General features: G+C 34.9%; 1 long non-coding RNA gene across 1 annotated transcript; it reads left to right on the forward strand.

Annotated features, from left to right (window-relative positions):
* The first annotated feature begins 977 nt into the window (after positions 1 to 977).
* Positions 978 to 2,729, forward strand: LOC134575421 (uncharacterized). The gene is made up of 3 exons (XR_010085651.1): positions 978 to 1,145; positions 1,970 to 2,002; positions 2,470 to 2,729. It is a non-coding gene; the product is annotated as an uncharacterized LOC134575421 (long non-coding RNA).
* The last annotated feature ends 3,351 nt before the right edge of the window (positions 2,730 to 6,080 follow it).

Raw genomic sequence — 6,080 nt, forward strand, 5'->3', positions numbered from 1 at the left:
CCCATGGTAAAGGAACTCATAGTAAAGAAGCTCATAGTAAAGGAACCCTTAGTAACTGAAACCATTATAAAGTAACCAACTGTAAAGTGACCCTTGGTAAAGGAACTCATAGTAAAGAAGCTCATAGTAAAGGAACCCTTAGTAACTGAAACCATTATAAAGTAACCAGCTGTAAAGTGACCCATGGTAAAGGAACTCATAGTAAAGAAGCTCATAGTAAAGGAACCCTTAGTTAAATGAAACCATTATAAAGTAACCAGCTGTAAAGTGACCCATGGTAAAGAAACTCTTAGTAAAGAAGCTCATACTAAAGGAACCCTTAGTTAAATGAAACCATTATAAAGTAACCAGCTGTAAAGTGACCCATGGTAAAAGAAAATAAAGCCACCAAAAATCTCAATGCGGTCTCAAATATTAGTGCTATGCAATTTAATCTGAAAAGTATCAGATACGATGTAATATGGTTCTCATAGAAACAGAACAACCATTTATACTCAAATTAAAGCCAAAATCAGAAGCGTGTTTTTGTTTAAACTAAGGAATATTATCAAGATTTATTAAGATTTCAGTTTGTATCAACCCCAATGGTGTAAATACTTTTAACTTCCTCAATTCTAATTTACCTCATTTAATGGTATCTTGCTTGCAAACATTGTTTACATTGATACATTGATTATGTGGCTTACGAATATTGTTTAAATTGATAGCATTTATTTGATCTGACTAGTAAGGATAAAATCCAATAGAACTTCATACAGGTTCTTTAACAAAAACATTAACTAGTTGAATAATTAAATGTACAGTTGCACAATTAAAGCAGACACAATTAATCATTAGAAGCCAGGAATGTTTAAACATGATACACCCATTGTCTTGGGAAAAACAATAAAACAATTAAATGCAAATTTGACTTCCTTGATGACATATGTGATTTAAGTGATACTCCTCCACATATAAATAGGTGAAGGCACGTAAAGCACTTTAATCGAAAAATTCACCTTCAATTATCGTGTGCTGCAGTATATAGAACATTTCCAGAGGAACCATGTCTGGAGTCAAGGGACAGAAGAAATGCCCAGATCCATGCCAGGATCCATGCCCAGAGCCTTGCCCACCACCATGCCCACCACAGAAATGTCAGGATCGTAAGTATCATTTTACATCTTCTAAGAATTTAACATATTTCTTAAACCAAGCATTCTATCATAAAGTGTAATTATATATTACCATGGTCTGCTATACATCTGTTAGATAAATTATCAAGACATCTCTAAATTAGAATTAGTTATACATATTCCATAATTGGCAATTTTGACAAATAGATATGAAATAACTATGAAATCCAAAAACTGAGTGGAGTTGGTGATAATACCTACTGGGTTATTCAATAAATTTTAGTCAATTAAGTCCAAATTGTAAAACTGAGGCCGAAAGAACCAAGCTGTGACTATAACTGAGAATTTTATAAAATCAGGTAATTTGTGCCGTAGTTGTGCAATTTAGATTGATATCTCTAAAATTTGGAGTTTGGGAATTAAACCTGAGGATGCTGAGTAGAATTGTTGCCTAGGTGGGACATACAAGCCAGAAAAATTCCCACAGTAATGTTTTTATAGTCCTATCACAGCACTAGAGTATAAATGGCATTTTAAAGAAATGATTTTGTTAAGACAAAAAAATCTGTATTTTTTTTAAATCAGATTCAATTACATTTTGACAAACAATCATATACAAGTTATTCTTATACTACAAATTACAACAGGAAATTATTAAAACTGCATAATATGATCATTTATATAGATTTAAGCTCTGAAATATAAAAAAAACGTATCTTTCTGATATTTTATGTTGGTAAATAACTTATTTGGATCTGAATATGCAAAAGGATACTATAGTTGTAAACATATATTATATTAAACATTTTAAAATGTCTCTGCAATAACCTCTTTACCTGTGTCTTATTTTACAGCATGTGACCCATGCCCTCCTCCACAATGCAAAGGTAAGCTCGTGGCTTATTGAAACTACTTATCCAGTTCCCTATCTTCTAATTACAATCGATTTCACTTCTAATTAAATTAAATTAGAATTAAGCATGCACGGCCAACAGACCAGTAGAAATCATCCAATATTAATTAATAAATACATTTTATATAAACTAATACCATGTTTACTGTAAAGGTGATTTAGATCCAAGTCCATAGGTGGTTTACTCAATACGATGATAAATTATTAATAATTGTACTTTGATCTTATTTTGTCTACTGGAACAATGCTACATGTTCACTTAGTTTTAGAACTGTGTAAAGTGTAGAGCTTACATTTTCTTTCTTAAGGAATAATATTTGATCATTGATATTAATAATTTGTTTGACGTTTGTAAGGGATACCTCAGAGGTAGATAAAACAATGGGTGAAACAGCAAGTTTACTTTGTCTCCTGATCATAATGTGTCAATTTCCTTTTTAGATCCCTGTAAACCAGCTCCACAGCAGTGTCAGCAAGACGTGAAATATGTGAAGAAGTATTAATAAGAAGAGGCCACCCGATGATGGAAACTGTCCACTGCTTGACCAAGATAATTCCTGTATACCCCTCAACTCCGTAATGAGATTAATTCTATTGCAGATTTTACGATTTCCATGATAACATCTGCATTTGCTAGTTAAGATGCACTTTATGCTTACTCACTATGCCAATAAATCATAATTAAAAGGGAATATCTAAAATTTGTTTATCTGTATTTTGTTCCTCTATCCTGATTCCATGAGCTGATCACATTAAAGCCTTAGTGGGTATGTCCAGGGTCTCTATAACATATATAATATTGGACATTCCTCTTCCTGATAGTATATTGGGCAGTTTATTTTACGGATTGGACGTGTGAACTTTCAACATTGATTGTAAACATAAAAGTATATATTGAAGCAAACAATATATATGCATTGCAAAAAAACAAACAAACAATTGTTTACGTCCGAATGGAAGTTGAAAAAGCATTACAGATTTTTCTATTTTACGTGAAATGCTTCACGCAAAAAGTGTTGATTATGGGGAATATTTTATGCAGGATTATTGATACATTTCTAGAACACTTGGGGAGAAGGGAAGCATTTTCAAAAAAATTTTTGAATGAGACTGGATCCGTTCGTTTCCTCCTTCCTAAACGGTATGGCTGTTTTTTCAGGTACTGCTCAGAAAGAAGCATCCATCATTTTCACTCCCTATCAAAAAAAACATTGGCTATTTGTATTACTCATTAATTCATTCTTCTGAATTTTAAGACAATGTACATTTTTTGAAGGTGTTTTGTCCCTCAAAAGGGAGAAATAATGTACGACTTCTTATTACGACTACTTAATTTCTTAATTTCTTGTTTCGTATATATCACACTAACTCAACACCACAGAAAACATATTTATAACATATGATGGTTAGCACAGAACAATTTAAACCTGTTCCTGTTTAATATCAATATACGAAAAAACTATTTTATAGAATATGCAATTTTGCAGATCAAGTAAAGTGTAACTGATCATAAATGTAAAGTATGTTCAAATGTTAGCAGACTAACAGGGTTATTCACTAAAGGCAGAATGGTCCCGTATTGAATGGGTCAAAACCATCCATCCAGCTGCATAGAGGGCCATTCAGATTGCAAAATTGTTCTTGTTATTTACCAATGTCTGGATTTTCCAATTCAGACCCCAAATGAGTCTGAAATAGATCTGAATTTCAGCTGGATCGAAAGCCACAAGATGGCTGAAATCTGAACCCGAACGCTTCAAATACGAAAACTAATGCTTTAAATCTGCTCCAGTATAAAACAATGTGAATTATTGCCTTCCGGCAGCAAGCTTATCCATTAAACACAGTTTACAGCACCTCCAATTCCTAACCCAATAATAACATTTAGATTTCTCATTGGATTACAAACTCTTGCAGAGCTGAGTTTTTTTTTAAACTATTTTATTGCTCTCTTACAAAGAGTAAGTGAACGGTAATTTGCCAACATGCACCATATCTGATGCATTTGGCCTAGAATGTTTAGCTTTATACTTCATGACAGAACACTATGTCCCTATCTGCTTATTATGAAAATTAGGACCCCCACCCAGCTCTCATGGGTTGGGGCTGGGAGGAATAAGAGACCCTTACAATTTTAAATATAATTATAACCCCCATCTGCAGCCAATGGGTTGGGGTTGGGAGGGACACTATGACCCCTCTGTTTAGCATTAAAATTAGAACCCACACTGCTCCTCACAGGTGGAAGGTGAGGTGGACAATAGGTACTCTGATTTATTATAATTATAGCCCTCACACACTGACCATGAGCTTCGAGGACATTAAACCCCCCACCCAACACACTTATTTTACTGTAATAGCCCCCACCTGCTGTCCATGGGTAGGGGTACAACGGTGAAAAGTAATCTCTCCACACCCACATCATTTAATTTTAAGTCCCCACCTGATGTCCACGTGTGGGATCACAAGGAGGACCTGGCACCAGTATGTTAATAGCTGCTGAACAGCAATAGCCCAGTGGCTAGACTGTTTAGTGAACAAACCCCCACCCAGAGCATGCTGAGTGCAAGATACAAGGTAACAACCTTACCAAAAGCAAAGTGGTGGGCTTGGATAAAAGAGTGAGTTATTTTAAAATAGAGTGCCTATGAATAGTAAGGCAATATAGTTTTTAAAGAATGGGCACGGCATAAGCAGACTGGACATGTAGTGAAGGATGGGGCAGCTGTACCTCTCCGAGGGAACACAGATTCAATGACTTGATCTGGTTTGAGGTTTGATTAGACATTGCTATGCTGAACTACCCAGAGATCTGGGTCCAGATTAGATTTGTGCACAGATAAAAATAAATAAATAACAATTCAACCCATTGAAACAGGAAAAAAGATAATACAATCAGTAATGTTTGTAAGCAGGGCTGCCATCGGAATTTATGGGGCCCCTTATGCAGCTCAAATCCTGAGGCTCCAGGAGGCAGTGTATGTGTGTGCATATGTGCAGGATATTCAGAATTTGTGTATATAGTGGATAGAGTTTGTGTGTAGAGTGGATGCAGAGTGTGCATAGTGGTTAGAGAATGTGTGTGTAAGCGATGAAGGTTGTTTATAGTAGATGCAGTTTTCTGTATAGTGAATGTTGGTGTATGTGTGTGGATAAAGTAACAAATCAAAATTTGAAATCTTTGATTGGCAGTGTTGTCAATCTATGAAAACGGACGTGGAGTCCAAGAATCCATGTGTCAGTATCATGAGGAGTAAAGGGGTGGATCAAAGGTGGATCATAAACCATAATGGTGGGAGTGGGTCTTAAATCCAGATTTGTTTGAGAAGAGAAAATAAAAAGGTATAAATGTTGGGTCGACTGATCAATGATTGTTGATGAATGCATCTCAAGGGAAGAAAGTTATGAAAATAACAGAATGAAAAAAATAACAAGTCAATAACCCTACAAATAGAAATGATGTGTGTGTGGGGAATGAATGACTGAATAAATGCATTAATAAATGTTGGTTCCTAACTTCACCTGTCCTGATTACATGCGATGTCCCATCTCCCAAAAAGTTCAAAGTAGATGATTACCAATAGCTTGTTCCCTTGTCCATAGTATGAGCTTAACCTCTCTAAAAATGTCATGTCACCCTGTGATATCCTATAGCTAAAGAAAATGTATATGTTTATAATAAATAATAGCAGCTCATTATCCACCAAAGGAACCAATGGTAAATTAACCAGCAATAAAGGAACCCACGGTAAATTAACCTGTAGTAAAAGAACCCATGGTAAAGGAACACATAATAAAGGAGCTCATGGTAAATTAACCCATAATAATAGAACCCATGGTAAAGGAATACATAATAAAGAAACCCATGGTAAATTAACCTGCAATAAAGGAAACCATGGTAAATTAACCTGTAATAAAGGAACCCATGGTAAAGAAACCCATGGTAAATTAAGATGTAATAAAGGAACCCATGGTAAAGAAACCTGCAATAAAGGAAACCATGGTAAATCAACCTGTAATAAAGGAACACATGGTAAATTAAACCGTAATAA

This window comes from Pelobates fuscus, chromosome 10 (assembly GCF_036172605.1).
Source record: "Pelobates fuscus isolate aPelFus1 chromosome 10, aPelFus1.pri, whole genome shotgun sequence".
Taxonomy (NCBI): domain Eukaryota; kingdom Metazoa; phylum Chordata; class Amphibia; order Anura; family Pelobatidae; genus Pelobates; species Pelobates fuscus.